A 19,167-nucleotide genomic window follows, 5' to 3' on the forward strand; every position below is an offset into this window, starting at 1 on the left:
CAGAGGAGGTAACGGCTGCGTTCTTATCGCATATAACGCTGCGATGCATGGCATTGGACTTTGTGTATAATGAACCTGTGCGCTGCATCGACGTACATGTGTTCAAAAGCATTATAGCTTCATTGATCTTATACAATTAACCGGTTATTTACACGTTCTTCGGTGAAAAAGTTACGGAAACCAGGACAAAAAAATTCGTCATTTATAGTTATCTTCGAGATAAGACTTATCTCTAACGCTGCGCTGCAAGGCTACGAAACGAACGTCCCACCCAACAGCGCTGCACATGTGGCACGCAATCAACTACTCACAATTGTTTGGCGGTAATTAGAGCCGGAACAACGAAACGATCTTTCGATGAAAAGATTTCAGTGACACCGACATGTTGAGTTGCAATTTTAGATTAACCTGCATTGGTCGATAGAGCAATTTTCTACATTACAAAGACATTCCCAGATCGTGCAGAAATCTTCGATAGAAACTGTAAGGTATCCGCGCACAACCCCGTACCACAAATGTTAAAAAAAATTTCCGTGACCCTCTGATTCTTCCTAAATACCTCTGACAATGAAAAGCTTTATTATATATTCAGGAAGTTGGTCGGGCCTGATACTTTTAACGTAGCGAGGCGTGGATTCGTGAATAAATCCTTTTAACAAAATAAATAATAAAATCTTCTCATAGAGAAAACCACGTGCTGGCTCGCCAGTGTTTTGAACTTGAGTATGTCTACCATATTTTGTCAACAAATTACGTCGAAGGAGGAAAAAAAGCGCCGACTCGCTTTTTTTTTTATTGATGGAGAAAACGATAAGTCGTTTGAAATACGTACCTACCTGTTAGAAACGTTTATCGATATTAAAATTTTTATAGGCTCAGTATATTCAAGCTATAGCACTTTTTAACAGAAAATGACGAATTTTCCTGGTAGTCTTACAAGTTTGGCATCACTAACTATGTTTTCGTTGACTTGGATGGGTGATTATCGTTTGTCACAGAGGATCCAAGGAGATGAAGACAAAATCAAAAATGAGAAAAACGAACATAGTACGTCAAAATGGTTCATAAATTGTCATATCAAGTGGCTTATCGATTATCTTCGGTTTTTGTTTTCCAAATACAATAGTATCACAGCTCTTGTAATAATGTACCGCACCTACGGAATAGTATAGCGAACGTATTTCTATGTATAAAATATCGCAGAAGGCTGTGTCGAGCCTTGGAGATAAATTTGCAAATAAATTTATCAGTTTTACCAATATGAAACATTTGTATAGATTCGCGGGTGGGATGGTCAACATGAATCTCATTGAAGTTCAGCGAACGTTGTTATTCTAACAAGCCATGACTAATATCTATCAAGAGATTACTCTCGCCTTCGGCACACGTTTAATGGACTTTGAATTTTGCTAGGTAGATGACGAAATTTAAGGCACTCACGTTAAACTTTGCGCGCCTCAAATCTCACGGTGGGGAGATTTTGTTGGAAGTTGGCGGTCACCTATAATTCTAAACAGTTTCCGCAATCCCGCAACTCGCACACGTTAGCCATCAGCAAAACAGTTAACATTTTATTCGTTTTATTCAAGGTTGGGTCCGTCAATAATTTTCAAATGTTAAGGTCCTTCTAGTCGGTAGTTCACTAATTCTGATTAGAGGAAAAAAATACATATGCATAGTGGTATAAAAATAAAAAATAAAAAAAAAAACAGACAGATAAAAAAAAAACACATCGGGCGACGCGTAGAAGAGTCGTAACGTTGACAAGCTCTGTTTATGACTTCGCATCTTAGTCACCATGGTTTCCTACAGTGTTGCGTCAGAATACGGGTTGGTTATTAACTTCAAGGAAATTGACAAGCGCTGCGATAAAAAAATGCGTGATTTATATGGTTATTTTAAAATCTTTTTTCGAATCGAGAAAAAAAACTGTAAATTTTTACCTAAGAATCCAAAGACATTAGATTCTTCTGTTAGAATTGTTAGTTGTCGATAAAACTCACTGAAAATTCTAGCAAATACTGCGTTTGATCAACATGCGCACGGAGGCACAGGTATCTACTATCGCGTATCGTAAACGTTAATTACAAGTTTCAAGGATTTCCCCACGGCTGCCATGTTATTATAATTGAGGTGGTAAAGAAAAAAAAAAAAAATCCGGTATCTAATACGAGGCAACTACAGCAGTTGTACCGAGGTTGAGTACAAAATTGCGGTAGGTCGCGTATACGTAAGTACAGGAGGTATACAGGATAATATTATTCTGCACAAGATCAGCAACTGCAACGGAATTACGGACAATAAGAAATATTTTCCGAAGCTTGAACATGGACGAATATCCGATCGATTCTTCACCGTGTCCTCTCAAGTTTTCACCTTGTGCCTCTACTTGGAAATACAATTAATATCCTGCAGCTCTTTCCCAAGATTTTCCATATCTCTTGCTTACTTATCTCTTTATCTCTTTTTATCCCTCCGTGCTTGAGCTCTCTGTGTGCCTGCAATGACCGTCTGTCAGGGTCAGATGAGATCACTCGGTGCAAGGATATTCATAACGTCGGTATTGAGTGTCCTTACGATACCGTGATTTGTCCTGGTAAAATCACTGTCTTGGTAATTCATCACCGCCTCCGTCATTCCGTTTTTCAATCGTCCCGGAAGTAGATACGAGATACAATTTGCCGCAAGCCACCGAAACTGCCAAGTGCATTCAAATACAAACATCTGTCAATATCGAAGGTTTTGCGTCAATATTAAGCGTATAGAAACGAACAAACAATAATGATAATAATTAAAAATGAAAGTATATCAAGTTCTACGAGTAATTGCACTTCCACTTTACTTGTCATTTTTTTTTCTCCTTCTCGCCTTTAACCAACGGTCGTTAAATTATTCCGTCAATGAAATTACTGCTAATAAGTAGGCGTATTATACGCTGCCTTTGAATTAGTTTCTTATCTTGCCTCGCTCTTAGCGACATTGAATAACATTCCTTATATCATATTGCATTACAATTTTTTCACATCTCGACAGAATTCGAAAAGTTTTGCCGACCGACATATCAGGCGCAATCGATTATCAATTATTATTTGCTACGGAATACACAGTCTTTTGCAAATCAAAACCGAGGACATTGGATTTTTCTGATCGAAGGTTACCGTTGCGATAAAGTGCGTCCGGTAGGTTCTGAGCAACATCCATGCCTGCGGATGAGCGAAGGTGTACCTACGCGATCTGAGAATCACTTGCGATTCGCGATATGACGGAACTGCAGCTGTGCACCACGTCCTGCCCGCCACCCGACGGAGACTTTGCACGCGACCTACGCCAACCTCGTCATCGGCAACGTCGTGGACATGCGCAATGTGCAGAAACCGAACGCCGCAAGCTAAGCTTGTGGAACTCGAACGTCACGTGAGCATTTCGCGTAGGAAGGATTCGTTACAGTTACAAGTTGATAAGAATTCAGCAGTGCACAGGTAAGTGGATTTGGTGAAAGTTTGTCTCGCGTCGAAGGCACCTTTCCTAGTAATAAAACCGTATCGTCACTTTTGACAGGTTACATGTACGATTGAACGCAGCGTTACTTACGTTGTACGAAGCGAAGAATATTATACGCGATTTTGAAAGTGAATTTCCATAATTTGGCAAAAAACTGTATAATTGCTGAATTTTTAGCATTGAAAATATTCCGCCTTTTCGCATTCAAGCATCTACGGATTATAGAAACGTGTTCAAATTTTACGAGTGAAAGTGATGGCTTTGATTTAATGAATCGTACCACTGCTTCTTCGAAATTATAACTCCCCCTCCCTCTCGATGTACGTATATGGAATCGGCTTCGCCACAATCCCTTGCTCCCCTTTGGCTCTAATTGTCTTAGGCGAGGGAGGGATGATCGAACGGAGCTCGAAGTACGTGCGTTTAGGGGGGAAACAGGTAATCAATAACGTTGCGAGATTAAATAATTTCAACGAATACAAGCCAGTAACTTTTAGTCGCATAAAAAAGCTCCATCCGATTGTAAAGGCAACTTAGCGAGAGGGGCGCAAAAACAAAACATATTATTACGAAAAATTGATTGGGAACTAGGTAACGTTATTGATATCAAACAGCTGCATTCGCTGGGCGGGGTGAGAAGTAAAAGTATCTCTCCCGCAGATGTAGTGTATTGTGTAACGAAAAATATTTGCCCGTGAATTTTAACGGCAAATTTCCTTGCGGTGTCGCTAGGCGAATATTGGCATGCTCGTTGGCAAATGAATTCTTGCATTTTTCAAGGCCTAAAATATGGACGCGATGGCCATGCGAGAAGCCTCGCGACCTAGACCTTTCGAGGAGCGACCATGGCACGTGCTGATTCTTTTGCGTACATCCGCGCCACGACGACATGTTTATTACTATTACTTTTAAAAGTCATATACTTTTTTTTTTTACTTCGCCCACATCAACGGCGTGGTAAATTTAAACAAAAGGACTAGTTTTATTTATTTTACATTTTATCTATTCAGTCAAATAACCGAAAAAATATTATACTCGCCGGAATTAAGCGATGATGTTGATCATCAGAAATGGGCATACACCCGTGTAATAGGACGGAATTGATTATACGCGAGGCCCTCACGCGCGTATCTCGTATTCCGTTTAGCAGAATATAGAGGCATCAAAGCTGGCGATAGAAGGATTGCCGGGAATCTGTTTTCCAGATTCGCATATTTTATTTGGTAATATTTTAGGTATTTCATGGTATGGAATGGGCACTTACATTTCTCAAAACCAGACATCCAAGAAACAAAAATTGCTCCTTTCGGACAGTTGAAGCGATCTCGAGATGCGACCAGGCACTGCAATATTCAACCGTGTATCTTTTATACAAGCGACCAATACGGGGATAAAAAAGAACTCAGAAGACGATGAAAAAATCACGACTCAACAGTCTTTAAAGTCACGAGGCGAACCAAAACTGACATGTTATAGGAACTGTACGGTAGTTATCTATGCGTTATCGAGGAAGTCACTCTCGTCACTTGTGCAACAGGTGCCGCTCACTCTATCACTGCCGAAAAGGACTCGGGGGAAACAGAAGGCTACTATCTCCACCGCCGACGTTTCGTCCGTTTTCTCAGACACTTACTCGTATGCTCGTACCTCATTTGTTATAAAATAGTCACTATTCGAGCAGCCCTCGGTTTCTCTTTCTCCATTTATTCCCATCACCTTTTTGTTTAGTCACTCTTTTTCAGCCCCAGCAAACAACCATCGAAAAATCGCATCGTTTACGCGTCCTTTCGTTTTTAATCCGATTCACAAGCGGCGTGCGATGCTAATTACACCATCCGCAGTGAGGCCGCACAGTGCGAAACAGCTGTGCGAAATTATTTTTCCTTTCTGTGTGTGATATATTTTGCCTCGTTACGATCCTTTAAAGTGTTCTTAATTAAACGGCACGGGAATCGAAATCTAGGCTGAAAGCCTTTCGTCCTAACACTAGAGGTTGTATCCTACGTTATCCATCCTCGTCGCTCTCACGCAACTCCTGTAACGGTTCCTCGCGTGGCCCACTGATCGCGAGTCGACGAGTCGCTGGTCATCTTCTTCGTCCTCTTTCTCCTTCTCCTCCGTCTCCTTCTACCGAGCCTCGTGGCCGTTGGCTCACTTTCTACTTCTTCGAGAAGCCCGGTGTCAAAAGCGAAGAGCGCCGTACGGAGCAACTTCCAGGAAATATCGTTTTCAAGTCATTTCACGTAAATATCACTTTCATTCGAGCGTACGTACGAACGTACGTGTACGATATGTGTGTATATGTGCCCTCCGTGTTCTTTTAAAATTCTCAACGCGGTATCGCGCAGGTTTTGTCGCCGCGTATCCGAAGCGCTTCGCGTTTTCACCGCGAAATCACAGCGTCGTTTGTCATCGCACTCCTGCACCTTTCGCTCCGAAAGTGTCCCTCAGGATGCCAGCAGGACGAGGAATGAATGAACGGCCTCCGTCTCTCGACTGCTGTGCGAAGTTTCCAATGTCGTCGCGGCGCAAGGTAAACACCAAGATCACCGGTCGAGTGTCGCATACGTGAAATACGAACGGTTGAAATCTTCCGCGTCGAAACGATCGATACGTGAGGTTGCGATCAATCACCTAAGCGGTCGAATTCCTTGGATTTCCGCCTTTTTCGCCGCCGACGCGTGTCACGAGTTTTCTCATCCAGCGCGGAGATGACGCGGTTAAAATTCAAAAATTTCCGGATCAACAAATGCGTGGGAAATGCGTAAGAAAAAAGCGCGAAAAAAACGAAAGGGTTCGTAGAAACACTGGTAAAAATCAATCGTCGATGCCCTCTTTCGGCCGCCGCCCGGAAGTCCGAAACTGGCCGTTCAACCGCACGGAAAGCTTCTCGCGGTCGAATATCCCTCGGCGGTAATAAGAACAAGTCTTGACGGATCTCGTCGAATTTCAAATCATTTTCGCACGGCCAAGTCGAGGGATATAGTAGCGCGCCGAGAGTTGGCTTGGTTAAAGTAGGGCGACGACTGGGGCAGCGGCCGCCAACAACGGCGCTCCGTCGTGAAGCAGCGCGGCGGTGGAAGTGGAACCCTCCTCGTAGACCCGCGGAGAGACCCAGTGGGGAAACCTATCCTCGTGTTTAGAGGTTATGTTCGTATTAGTTTGTCAATGTTTCCCAGGCGAGCCGCAGAACCACCGCGGGGTCGAGCGGTGCTGCGGAAATAATATTACGACTACGAGTACCTACAACGACGGTGATCGCGAGTGCGGCGATCCGGGAGCTACCCGTCACTTCGACGGAGACGACCGTGCCGCGGGACTACTCCGTAAAAATTGGCCGCCTAGATAAGCGCGTTCCAGGGTGACCGCACACTTGGAAAACCTAGAATTATCAGGGGATTTTCAATTTGGTCGCGGAAAATACTGAAAATATCAGTTTTTCTATCGTAGGAATTAGAAATTATTTTTTTAAGTAACGAGTTTACTTTTCTTCGTCGAGAAAACAAATTGGCTTAAGCTGAATTTTTTTTTTCTTTTGTTTTGTACATAATATTATTCTTCAAATTCGAATTGAATTTGAATCGTATATAGAGTTAATATGCTGAACGTTTTAGGTTTTAGTAAATTACTAAAACTTGAGAAATGTTGATGAAAAATACTAGGTTTTAGGTCCTGGAAAACCTGGCGATATTGTGGAATGGTTTTCCTAAAAATTTGTGGCCGTCCTAGTATTTGGAAAAATGTCCACTTCTTAGACACCGTTCAAATTCATTTTCATCATTTCAGCGATGGATCGTGACGTCACATTCTGTACCAAATGTGCATTGGTCATTTTAACTGGAGATTTTTAATATGTATGGTTTATACTACGTAGAACTGTTCAGATTATTTCGACTATGCTTTGACGAAGAATCAACTCATAATAATCGTTAACCAAACTGACAAATCATTTTTTGGTATTTTCTTACGACGGCTGAATCATATTTGCCAACAAATGTATCACCCTTTCAGTTGATTAGGATTACATAATAACATCGCGGATGGGTAGTGTCAGTACAGTTGTTTTCACCTGTATAACGCCAAATGTTTATTGAGTACAGATAATTTGTATACATTCGGTATAACCACTATTGAACTTGCGGGGTCAAATATGGCAACGACATTTTCACTTGTTAACACGAATTTCCGAATTGTTGACACAGCTAGATAGGTACGAAAGTGTATAGAAGTCGAAACAACTGCATAACTCAAAAATACTTGATTACTCCATGTAATTGTGAGTACGTATAACTGTTACAGCTGTTGTAGCAAAATGTACTTCATATTCAAAATATTTTGTAGTATCATCATTTTAAATTAACAGTTTCATCGATGTGATGGCCAGATATGCGTTATACCTAGTCAAAACCTGTGGTCATCGTTAAATTCACTTTTACCGAGTCTCCGTTGAGTCCCGTGAAAATAAAGTAATTAGCACTCTCTTTACAGTCCATCGTGCAGATGGTCTTCAAGAGAGGATATAAAAAGTGCCCATTTCTGCCTCCGCTATATCACGCGACAACGAACCAACTTTTACATCTTTCAGCCACTGAATTTAGTGGCGATAGTCGAAAGTAAGAGTCGTTTTTTGCTTGAAATGTTATTAACAAGAAAAGCGCCTATACCTAGAGATTTTCGCTTCCTTTCTCAACTCTTTCCGCACGTTGATTCAACGGTTGACAAACAACCGCAGAATCAGTGATCCTCTGCCATGAATTGGAGCCAAAATTATTCTGGCTTTGCAATAATTTTTATTGAAAAGGAGCCACTGCTGATCACGTGGTTCTCAAAACTGTCGTATTTTCTTTATTTACTTTAGAAATCAGTTGGTACTTTTTTAAGTTTTATATCGTTATCAGATTTCTTGATATTGTCCCCGAGCGGTAATTGAATGGAAAATTTGGTGTATCAGTAGCTACAATATGGCAAATATTTTGGTAACGTGAATGCGCATGGAGGCGCAAAATGACTTGTAGGAGAAGCGAGATACAACGTCCTCGAGAATTGTTGAGTTAGCGAATGGTTGCTCGTTACAGTCATCTCTTTTTCTGAGAGTGAACCATGATTAAAAATCGCAACATTGAGAGTGTGCACAGCTGACCCTAACGCATAAAAATCCAAAGGTTAAACTACGAAGCCATAAGCGGATGTCTTCTGGTAGATACGTCCTTTGCTTTGTTTGTTCGTTTGAACGATAACATTCGAAGTAAGGCTACGAAGTTTGAGCATGTATATCAGACTGTATCAAATAAATCTATTGCGTTATTTTCAAAATTCAAGTTAAAAATATTGTTCGAAATGACGAAAAAAAAATTCCAAAGCTGTAAATAAATTTCGTCCATGTTATTCAAATGGGAAATAGAAAATCACGATGAGACACCTTTAAATATTAATATTAGGAGCTGAAACTTGAACAGCAGTTTTTTTTCGTCATTTCAAACAATATGTTAAACTTGAATTTTGAAAAAAAAAAAAAAAAATCGATTTTTCTTATACAGTCTAACGTATATAACACAGTTCGCAAAAGCAAGTTGCAATTTCACCGCGTTTAAGATACGGAAATCGATCAGTTACGTTGTGCCTAGTGCATTCGAAGCTTGAGAGCCAGCCGGCAGCTGGCGAGGATACAGAGAGTAACTAGACTAGAAATTGCGGGTCGGTTGATTCGCGGGAGCACTTCCTGGGCACAGAATTGCCGGCTACGGGGAGACGGAAAACAAATCTTGAGAAATATATCATTAAAAGAGAAAGTGGCGGCGTTGAAAACGTCAGACTCGGGCCTCCGCGGCCCCCGCGGTACCCGGCACACGATTACTGCAGATTCTTACGGTCTAGGCCAACCCGATGTTTGATAACTGTGAAACTTTCACCTTCCAAACTGAGTCAGGCGCGAAGATCATTTACGTACCGCGGATGCGGAGCTGTGTACCAATATCTCGCGTGTGAAAGTGATTTGACGACCCGCTTCTGCCGAATCTTAGCCTGCAGCCGGTGCTGCAGATTTTCCTCCAAAATCAGGATGAGGAGTAACACTGTATGTAGGCGCGGATAATAATTAATTCGCACAAGACGATACAACGGCAATTACCGCTGCGATTGGACGTTTGAGGTCAGGGGAACAGCACGAAGTATATCCTTGCAGCTCCAAGGACTTGTCCGAGCCTTCGTTCAGGCTAGCTGCATCGAGTGTGCGTGGCTGTGGGAACAGCTATTTCTCATTCGTTGTTTCTTCGTTTTTCTAAACACCTTCCAGGGTGCCTGAATGACAACGGAAGATGGTTCAAGGATGACTAGCTACGTAAATATCTCTCACCTGGGATATTTTTCCCGGAAGGCTTAAACGTGATTTTCAGCCTTTTGGGGGAGATTTTATACAGACTTTAAGAGCCTCGACAAAGTAATATTATACGACTTTCTCGTAATTTACGCTTTTGGAGTAGAAATCGTAAGCTCCGTTTCGTCAAAAATTAATTCATTTTACAACCGAAATTACCATCGCCAGTTCTGCACTAATGATTCCTCTGTAATTGTCAACCTCATCGAAACAAATTTTAGAGCTAATTATTCATCGCTACAGGTAATGGAGCTTTTCCAATGGCCTTAATGAATTGAAATTTGAATATCCATGTAGCTCATGCTGCGATTCGAATTGAAAAGTTTATTTCCTTTTCGTCGTTGAGAAAATATTTCTATAAGCTTATGCAACCAAGATTGAAAAGTAAGGTCAACGAACTATGTAACTCGGTCAACAATAAAGATCAAGAGTAGTAAAGATACAGATTTAATACATCAAGTGTGACTAAATTATAATATAATTCTTTTACTACGCATAGTTTTATTTATTTATTTTCCTAGTCCCGTTAGTTGGATAATAATTTTGATGCGTATAATGAATAGCGTCGCGTATGTTGGTAATAATCGTCAGAAAATAATCGTCATACATATGCACTGAGAAGAGAAACGTATATTCAACCAGTTTCACAAACGTGGTGTTATGAAGAGGCCTTATCTTATCTCTTGGCCTCTGTATGAGAGATAGAATTTTCGAGCTTTTGAAATCAACGGAAAATTTGGTCTTGCATATTTCCTGTGATGTAGGACGACGAAGCTTTTTAAAAGAGTTCAATCGATCGACGGGTTCACTGCATATTTGAAAATTTTACATAATATAGATGGAGCGAGTTTGAAAAGGAAAGGATTTACGAGCAAACTCACGTCTCATCTTGTCCTATAGCTCGGTGTGAAAAAAATTATGCCCGATTATCACGGCTTGAACAGAGTGACTATGATGTGGTCGCATGGATTTGAACAAGGATCGTGGACGCCTTAGAGATGTTTAGTTAATTTGAAGGAAATTATTTTCGGCAGCATCCAGCTGACGAGATTCTGACACTTAACACGGCAGTGAAAGTACTTTTCCAAGTTCGTTGAAAATAGATACACATTTCTATTCGATCTTATTCTTGTTTTTTGTCGCAAAGCGTCAAAAGAACTCTTTACTGTATCGTTAGAGTTGAAAGGAAGATTTATTTCACCACGACTTTCAGTATAGCGTTTCGTAGGTCCTCAGCATTCCTTGGCACGGCGAGGCTTGCAAGGATTTGTAAGGAAAAAAAGTAAAGCAAGACTTTCGAATCCTCTTCAGCTGAAACTGCAGGTGGATGCACGAAACACCAACCCTTCGAGTAACGTGGCTACACTTCGGGGAACCTCGAACCCAACAACTTGTAGCCTTCAATACGTTACACAAAGAATGTATTATGTTACCCGGTAACGAAAAGAAGCTGTTGATTTTTTTCTGCCGATACTTAGTACAAGACGGTGTACCTAAAACTTGCAATTTTACGACCCATTCGGACAAAGGGGAACGAATACTCCGTGAATGAAATGTGACGTAAACCACCGCAAGCATTTAGAACCAAAACCATTTCTATAGTGCTTAATCCGATGGTGCAGGCACAAGGTTATTTTCACCTTCGTACTGACTGTAAAAGTATTTTGAAACAAACGCGTAATTCTGGATTATTTATATTATTATGTTTATGTCAAAGTACCGCAAAGTGGTTTTGCACAGCACTGCAGCGCAGATTTGCCGGAAGAACTATCTGCAACGAGTTATTACCGTGTCAAGTTAGAACCAGAGGAATGTTCAGGGCACTTTTGCCTTTGCTGCGTGAGTTAATCGCACATTGCAAGTTCCCCAGTTCGGTGGCATCCGCCGTACCCGCAGAACCATGCGTGTGTGTTATCGTACGAGGATACTCGATACCCAAGTGCCGAACCTACACCTCGACAACGTCTGCGGAGTAAGGACACACGAATACGAAGGCGCATCGGTTGTGTGCTGAGAGAAGAATTACAGTTAGATTATGGAAATTCCGTAAAGCGCCGTTGCAGCTGAGCGAAGAAGGAGGAGGAGGAGGAGGAGGAGGAGGAGGAGAAGAAGACGACGGTGCATCGTGCATATGCCATAGACTTTATAACGGTGGCAGCCGGCAGGCGAAGAGCGAACCAACCATGCGGAGGTACCGCAAGCCCTACTGACTCACAGAGTATAGTGACTCTCGCGGTGCTCACGAAGTGACTTTCCCTTCTTCCCCCACGTTGCTGGCTCCGTTCATCTCGCTCTTTCCCTCTCTTTCACTCTCTCGCTCTTCTCCTCGACACTCGTCACGAATTATGATTCGACGGGTATTGCGGCTGTTCGTATAACGTACCGCAACCCTTCGCAGCGACTGCATAACACTCGTTGTCAGTTCGCGTGAGAGGAGGACGTCTTCCGGAAAGAATATCTGAATGCTTGGTTAATAATATACGATGATATGAGAAGGTAACGAAAAGGAAACACAACCTGTGAACTTTGCACGGGTAAAGCGAGAAATTTCATGCACTTCGGTACCGCGTGTGCGAATCCGACCCACAATCAAGCGTAAGTAATAGGTAGGTAGGCAGGTACACCGCGTCTCTCTCGTTGACGATGAACTCGTACTTTCTTTTGCATCTCGCGAGACCTTTCCGTCTCGAGAGTCTTAAGCTGACCTCAATTATGACCCGCCAGCGGGCCTTTCACGAAGCATTAAACATCGTCGAAAAATTGATCGTATCATCGTGTTCGTTCCGCAAAAGTTTACACGTGTATACTAGACCTTAAGAAGGGCAAAATCGAATTTTAATGGTCTTACCCCCCAAATTGGTTCGAAGTAATTAAAAAAAAACGTTCAAATTTTTAAAAATTTTTCACTCCATATTTACCCCTGCCTAGGAAGCCTTACTTTTTCCCATAAGAATTGGTGTCGTGGAAAAGGCACGGGTAAATATGGAGTGAAAAATTTTTAAAAATTCGGACGTTTTTTTTAAATTATTTCGAACCAATTTGGGTGGTAAGACCATTAAAATTCGATTTTGCCCTTCTTAAGGACAGGTCTAGTGTATACGTATGCATAGGTACGTATTGGGATATATTGCGTTTTTCACATCAATGAGGCTGTGCAGGAATTAACGAACGATTATACTTTGTTTCGTTCGTTAGCCTGCGAATTTTACAAAGTACCGCGCTATATCTCTGATCTATCTCTAAAAACCGCCTCTATTGCCGACGGTAGGTAACTTGAATAAAGAAAAACGATATTGCGCGACCTCCCCAATAGAAACCAGCGCAAAGTAGATAAGGCAAATCTGTTTCATGCACACCGATTTATATCATGTATGTACACTTATTGCCTCGTTCACTGCGGTTATTCGCCAGTCCCTCGTTTCACGTCGCGGACATTTTTTTACTTCCACCCAAGTTTCACTCGATATATTCAAGCTCCTGATATACTTTGAAAGCCATGCATGATCCGAAGGATTATTAACGACCCGGAAAATTTTCTCTAATGTACACTTTTCAAAATTTTCAATATAGTCTCAAAGAATTCTTTTTTTTTCTTGCCGTACGGAGGTAATCGCGGCGTGACAAACGGTCAAGCCACTTGGTTCAGAAAGCCGCCGGATTCTGATCTCGCCTGAGCAGCAGCACGTAGCTGGTCTGCGATTGCAAGAAAAATCGTAACCAATCGAGAATCGGCAACGAATGGCAGCGGACTTTGTTAGTAAAAAGTGTCCCTCGCGCGCGACTGCCGTCGTCCATATCTACGTATCCGTCGGTCGGTGGGCCCGTGAGCCCCGGGTATCCATGCCGGGGCCCGCGCAGCGGCGAACGGGCGAACGGCCGCGGTTTCTGGGTCAAGATTCAAGTTCTTTGGTTCGAACCGGGAGCCGAAGTGACCCTCGTCGACTGCCAACTGTCAGCGGAGTCGAAGAGGCCGGAAATCCATTGGTATCAACGTTGCTGCGTAATTTCGTGCCGTCTGACCGTCAGCCGTTGCTAGCACCGCGAGCCGCAGAGCGCACTTTCACTTGGCGTACAAAGAGGCTGTTGCGTACAGGGATGTGTATGCCGATCCAGTTTTACGGATGGATTACAATATCATCATCGGCAGTAAAATTCTGCAGGAAGTATGTCAAAGATTGACTTCCGAGTAGAATGGCTGGCGAGCCACGTCCCACATTTATACCGTCGGAGTCGGAGAGTCTGCTCGGCGATGACGACGAGGGGAATACGAGTCGTGATCCCAATCGGTGGTTCACTGCCAACCAGGTTGCCTGGCTCGTTCCTCCTTCCACCGCCACTGATCGCCGTGCAAGGATGTTGCTTGTTCCCCCGATAATATGACCTACCTCGCTCAGAGCTGACCCTTGTGCAGAGGGACGTAGTAGATTTCGCATAGACAAGTCTAATAAGTACAGAAGAGAAACCACATTCATCTCGGCGTATTGAGAGCAGAAGAAGAAGAAGCAGAAGAAGAAGAAGAAGAAGAAGAAGAAGTAGAAGTTGCACGTGCGAGAACCGTTGCCAAGTCGCATCCGGTTAAACCCTTGGTAAACCTGCAAGCATCGTCGGTTTCATGCTCCCGTACAGACTGCGGTGCTGTAAGAAAGCATAAACTTCATCTCAAAATTGTAATATTCATCTATACTGTACCAGCGAATATACATACAGTATACTGTCATTCGGTACGTCGCATCGATGTTACAGAATCAAAGCGTGTTACACCGATCTGTGAATGATGCACGTATACGGCGTAGCTAACTATCGTATGTTACATAAACGAAAGTGCGAGGTATCGTGTATCGGTTTCACACCAATTAGTCTGTAAATAATGGGAGAAAATGAGAAGCGCTGCTGAAACAACTGGTGTAACAACAGATCAGAATTCAACTACACGTTATATCTTGTGCTTTCGCAGTCACTCGGTCTTGCCCGCAACGGCGCTCTATCGATTCTGTAAACCAAATCGGTCAATATTGGAGCAAAATGTACATCCGAATAACTGCAATTTACATTTCTTTTTTTATCAAATGATCCAAGCCTCTCAACTTTTGACAAATTTTACCGATCGTAAGAAATCGTTCAACGTAAAACTGGGTCTGGTATAAGAGTTCTGAACTGTAGATAAAATTAACACCTTCACGTCTTACTTAAACTTGGGCTTTCCTACAGCTAGTGTGCATATGTGCACTGTGTCGACTAATAGTAGAAAGCTTTGCACGCGCGTAAGACTTCCTCTTTCGCTTGACCTTTCTCCAGCCTTTTTGGACGGTGAATAATAATTATAATGCATTCATCAGCAAGAACCATCGCCCAGCAATTGATACGCGACATAAGCTTGCACACACTAGTTGTACTCTATGTTCGCGTCGGTGTGTACGAAGCAGTATAGTGGTTTTGATCGTGCAAATCCAAACGCGTTAGCTTCCGCTCTGTAATCACTTTTCCGGGATTCACCATCGTGCTAATTGGCGTTTCGAGCGAAATTAGCTGTATGATTTTAAGAGTCAAGTGGAGAAGAGAGAAAGGGGACGAGGAGGTATTGAGGAGAATGAGAAACTGACATTTGGTCACGATCTTAGCCACGCGAAGTCGATTTAAATCCTCGGCTTCAGTGGGTCGACTAGAGATTTGATTGATTTACGGCAGCTTTATATTTTGCTTGGCAGTTTCCTGGTTAATCTTGCTTATAATTATACGCCGGTTCCGGGCTAACGACCTCTGCCAGTTTGACTTGCGTTTTTCAAACAATGGGGAAAGTCTGCACTCTCCAACATCAGTCTCTGCGAATCCTTTCAATTTCGCTGCAGCATCATCAGTCTAAGTATCATAACGTTTCTTTTTCACTCGCGTCAACACTTCAAACCTTCAGCTGATTACTTTTTCATTTCATTTGCATTTCACTTTATTCAATTTTTCAACACGAAGCGGTTCTTTTCACGGTGACACAAAAAATACCTTCAACCCAGGTTGACGCTCTTCACTTTTTCGCGGAGAATAGAACAATGGCGTCACGTCGCCGGTATTTAAGAACTTTGACACTCTAACACGTGTGTAACATAACATTCTCTGCAAAAACTTACAGAGACATCGCCGAGCTTTTGTCAACCGTAGGTACAAAAATTCATTACTCTATTCAACCGTGAAAAAAAATAAATTTACCCCTTATGAATATTCTGAATACATAATCGTATGGATTTACGGTTCCGGACTCAGTCGGTAGGCAAAACCTACGATGCACGTTACCGAGCTGAGCTGAATCGAGTGCAGCCGTTTACTCTACTACTCTTCCGTTTACCAGTTCGTTGACAATGAAATTAAATTCGTCACAGTTGCGAGCAAATTTTTCCAGCTTTATACGGCCTGGTGATTTCTTATACGAATACATCGCGGATTGCGTAAATCAAGGAAGCGGCGATGCGTTTCCCCTTTGCTTGCGCGTGCTGCTACAACCTCGCTTCGACAACGGTGCTCATTGCTCGTTTGATACGACGCAGTTCTATTAAGTTGACACTGACATCAAATTTATGTCCTAGGGATATACATGTACCTCGACACTCCTGCGGGTACCCAAATTTTTTTTTTTTTTTCTTTTTTTCTCTTCTTTTTTCTGCCAGTAGTTGAGAACTTTTGCTCAGTGCCCGAGGTCGGTAACTTTCTCTTCTCCCGTCTTCTCCGACTGTATAAGACACGATCATAATGTAACACTACAGATATAATCCCAGGTTCTGCCCACGACGTGAGTCAAGAGCCGCGTTTGCTCGTGCTGCATCTCGCTTGGGATACAGATCAAAATTAATAAGAAACAGATATGAATCTACGTTTGACGATATCCTGAAAGCACGGAGTTGAGGACTATTGTCAGGACTATTGTACACACTGATATACCAAACTTACCGACTATTTCTCAAGCACTGAGGTTTCAAATTTGAGAATCTAAACAAAAGCGAAAGAAGATTTGGTCAAAAATGAAATATCAATCGATCAACAGTATAAGTTTTTTTTTTCATTTTCAATGGTAAAATTATCAACTTGCACGATCTTTTTAAGAGAAATCTAATCCTCGAATTCCGTCAAAATGAATCACGAATTATTTCGAATGGTCGTTGTTACTTGCAACGTTTTAGACTCCCGAACTTAGATCAGGTATCGAGATTTTTTCGAGTCAAAAGAGGTAGAAAAATTTGAATATAGTGAATTTCTATGCGATCAATGTTCAATTCTGATCCATGTAACAACTGCATCTACTGTCGTGTCATCTTCTGACCATAATAGGTAAAGTGTCGGTGTGACTGTTGATGAGAAACTGATTATAATTGAAAATTATTGAATTCGAGTGATTGAAAAACTTTTGTCTTGGCACTATAATTCCCCGAAAATACTTCTAAAGCGTCTGTACGTTGCTACCCCCGTTGGTGTAGTGCGATCATTATTACACCCTAGGGCAGCTGATCCTCTGCAGGGATAAATGTTTTTCAAATTTCTTGGTTAAATAGTCGTCACGGTAGGCAAACGCCGGAGTGTGTTACGAAGAATAGAGAGTGAGAGAAAGACAGAGGGAGAAATGAGAAGAAGAGTGCGAAGGGTTTCTTATTGCGGAAAGAAAATTATAACATTCGTGATATCCGTCCGTCAGTGTTCAACCTACGACTTATAAATAGGCGCGTAATTATTCACTTGTCCGTGCGCGTGCGCGCCTCGCGTTAGCGAGCTCTTCGTTTCTTCTATGCGTGACCTAATTGCATTCAGCCTTCCCCACTAGAGTTACACGCTCAAATAACTTCATTTTTAGGTTCTGTTAGCCGACACGTGTTTTGGATTATAATTTGTCCGTTGGCGAAGAACGAGTCGGTACGTTTATTGATCAGGGTTGCTAACAGCGAGGCGCATCCGCGTACACCGCGAAGCAAATATCTCGCTTATGAAATTTTATTCTTCAGAGGCTGCATTCTTGAGTATATAATTTTCCCAAAACCGGCGTACATCGGAGAAAGGAATCACCGTTCGGAGGATTTTGAATCGTTTTTCAGCTATTGGTAAAAGGTACCATCTGGTATCCAATTTTAAACTCGGTCATGTCATATAATGAGCAGTCGATGGATCGCTGAGTAATGCTCGATTTAATCCGAAACTTATAGCACGGTCGAATCTCCCGGCATATTTGGACTTCGGATATTTTTGCCCTCAAAGTATTTGCAGCTCGCTTAGTTCCTGTTCCCATCAACAAGTAAGAAGAACAATTGCGAAGAATTTAAATACGATGTAATGATATAACGTTTTCGAACTGCCAGCTGGCTTTTAAAAGGTTAAACCCTCGTCACCTTGGTTAAGATACAGAATTATCATTGCCATCAAAAATAATTCACACCCAGTTGCTTAATTTCACATTTTCTTTGGTCAGTTGTCTCGTAGATGGCGTTTAGATTGCATGCCGCTGTGCATCAGGAGTCGGAGTTTTAAGGAGATTTGACTGTACAGCTGCAATATTTTCGGTCACCTAGACGCACGATTTTTTCTCGCGTTTGATGGACAATTTATAATTCATGGTGCGTAGATTGCGTCAAAGATTTGGTGAATATGTAGATATTAACTAAGCACGGTGTCATTGTCACGGGGGTTTCAGGTAGACGAAGTAATCACGCGACCTTGAGATTAGTATTTTGCGTGCCACAAAAGAGACCCTTCGCTTTTCATACCGCAAGAATATCAGTGAGGAAAAAGGTTAGGAAAATAAAAATTCAATCAATCATTTGGACCCGTTTTTATAAGAAAATAATTGTTAAGCCTGTGCGATATAAAATATCCACCGAAAATCTTTCGGTACACTCTTTTGTGTCCGAGCTTGTTAAACCTCGGCAGTAAGACGTCAAGCCATTTTACCAATAGTCCTTAGCCATGCAAATAAATTTCTGACAGGCCTCCGACTCCTGATCAAACCGAAAGAACCGCGCTCGATGATCGTCGCAAGGGTTTCAACGCCATGCTCAAAATATCAGAGAGCTCTTATAACCGTGCAACTTGAAGACGCGCCAGTTCATGGTTACCCATTTAATCCCCGTCGATCCTTTTTTCGTGGGCAAATTGCAAGAGGGTACAACACGTCCGTGGTTAGATCGGTTAACCCTTAATAAGGTATAAAGTAGGGTGCAGCCAGACGGCAAAGCATGGCATGTTGACGGTATTGTCGAGGTAAGTTGTCACGCGACTTCTGTTATGGAATTCCGGTCTAATCGAGAGGGTTATAGAAAGGTAAGCCT

The 19,167-nt window shown here is 42.1% G+C and overlaps 1 protein-coding gene across 4 annotated transcripts in view; it reads right to left on the reverse strand.

Moving 5' to 3' along the window:
• Positions 1-19,167, reverse strand: part of Hr4 (Hormone receptor 4) — a 113,327-nt gene that overhangs the window by 24,690 nt on the left and 69,470 nt on the right. Inside the window, exon 1 of one of the 4 annotated variants that reach the window (XM_046617274.2) lies at positions 4,766-6,542. The exons of the other annotated variants lie outside the window; for them this stretch is intronic. The gene's annotated coding sequence lies outside the window, so the exon portion shown is untranslated. Of the gene's footprint in view, positions 1-4,765; positions 6,543-19,167 lie in introns of those variants that run through there. 4 annotated transcript variants of the gene reach the window in all.

The sequence above is a fragment of the Neodiprion pinetum genome, chromosome 3 (assembly GCF_021155775.2).
Source record: "Neodiprion pinetum isolate iyNeoPine1 chromosome 3, iyNeoPine1.2, whole genome shotgun sequence".
Classification (NCBI taxonomy): Eukaryota; Metazoa; Arthropoda; class Insecta; order Hymenoptera; family Diprionidae; genus Neodiprion; species Neodiprion pinetum.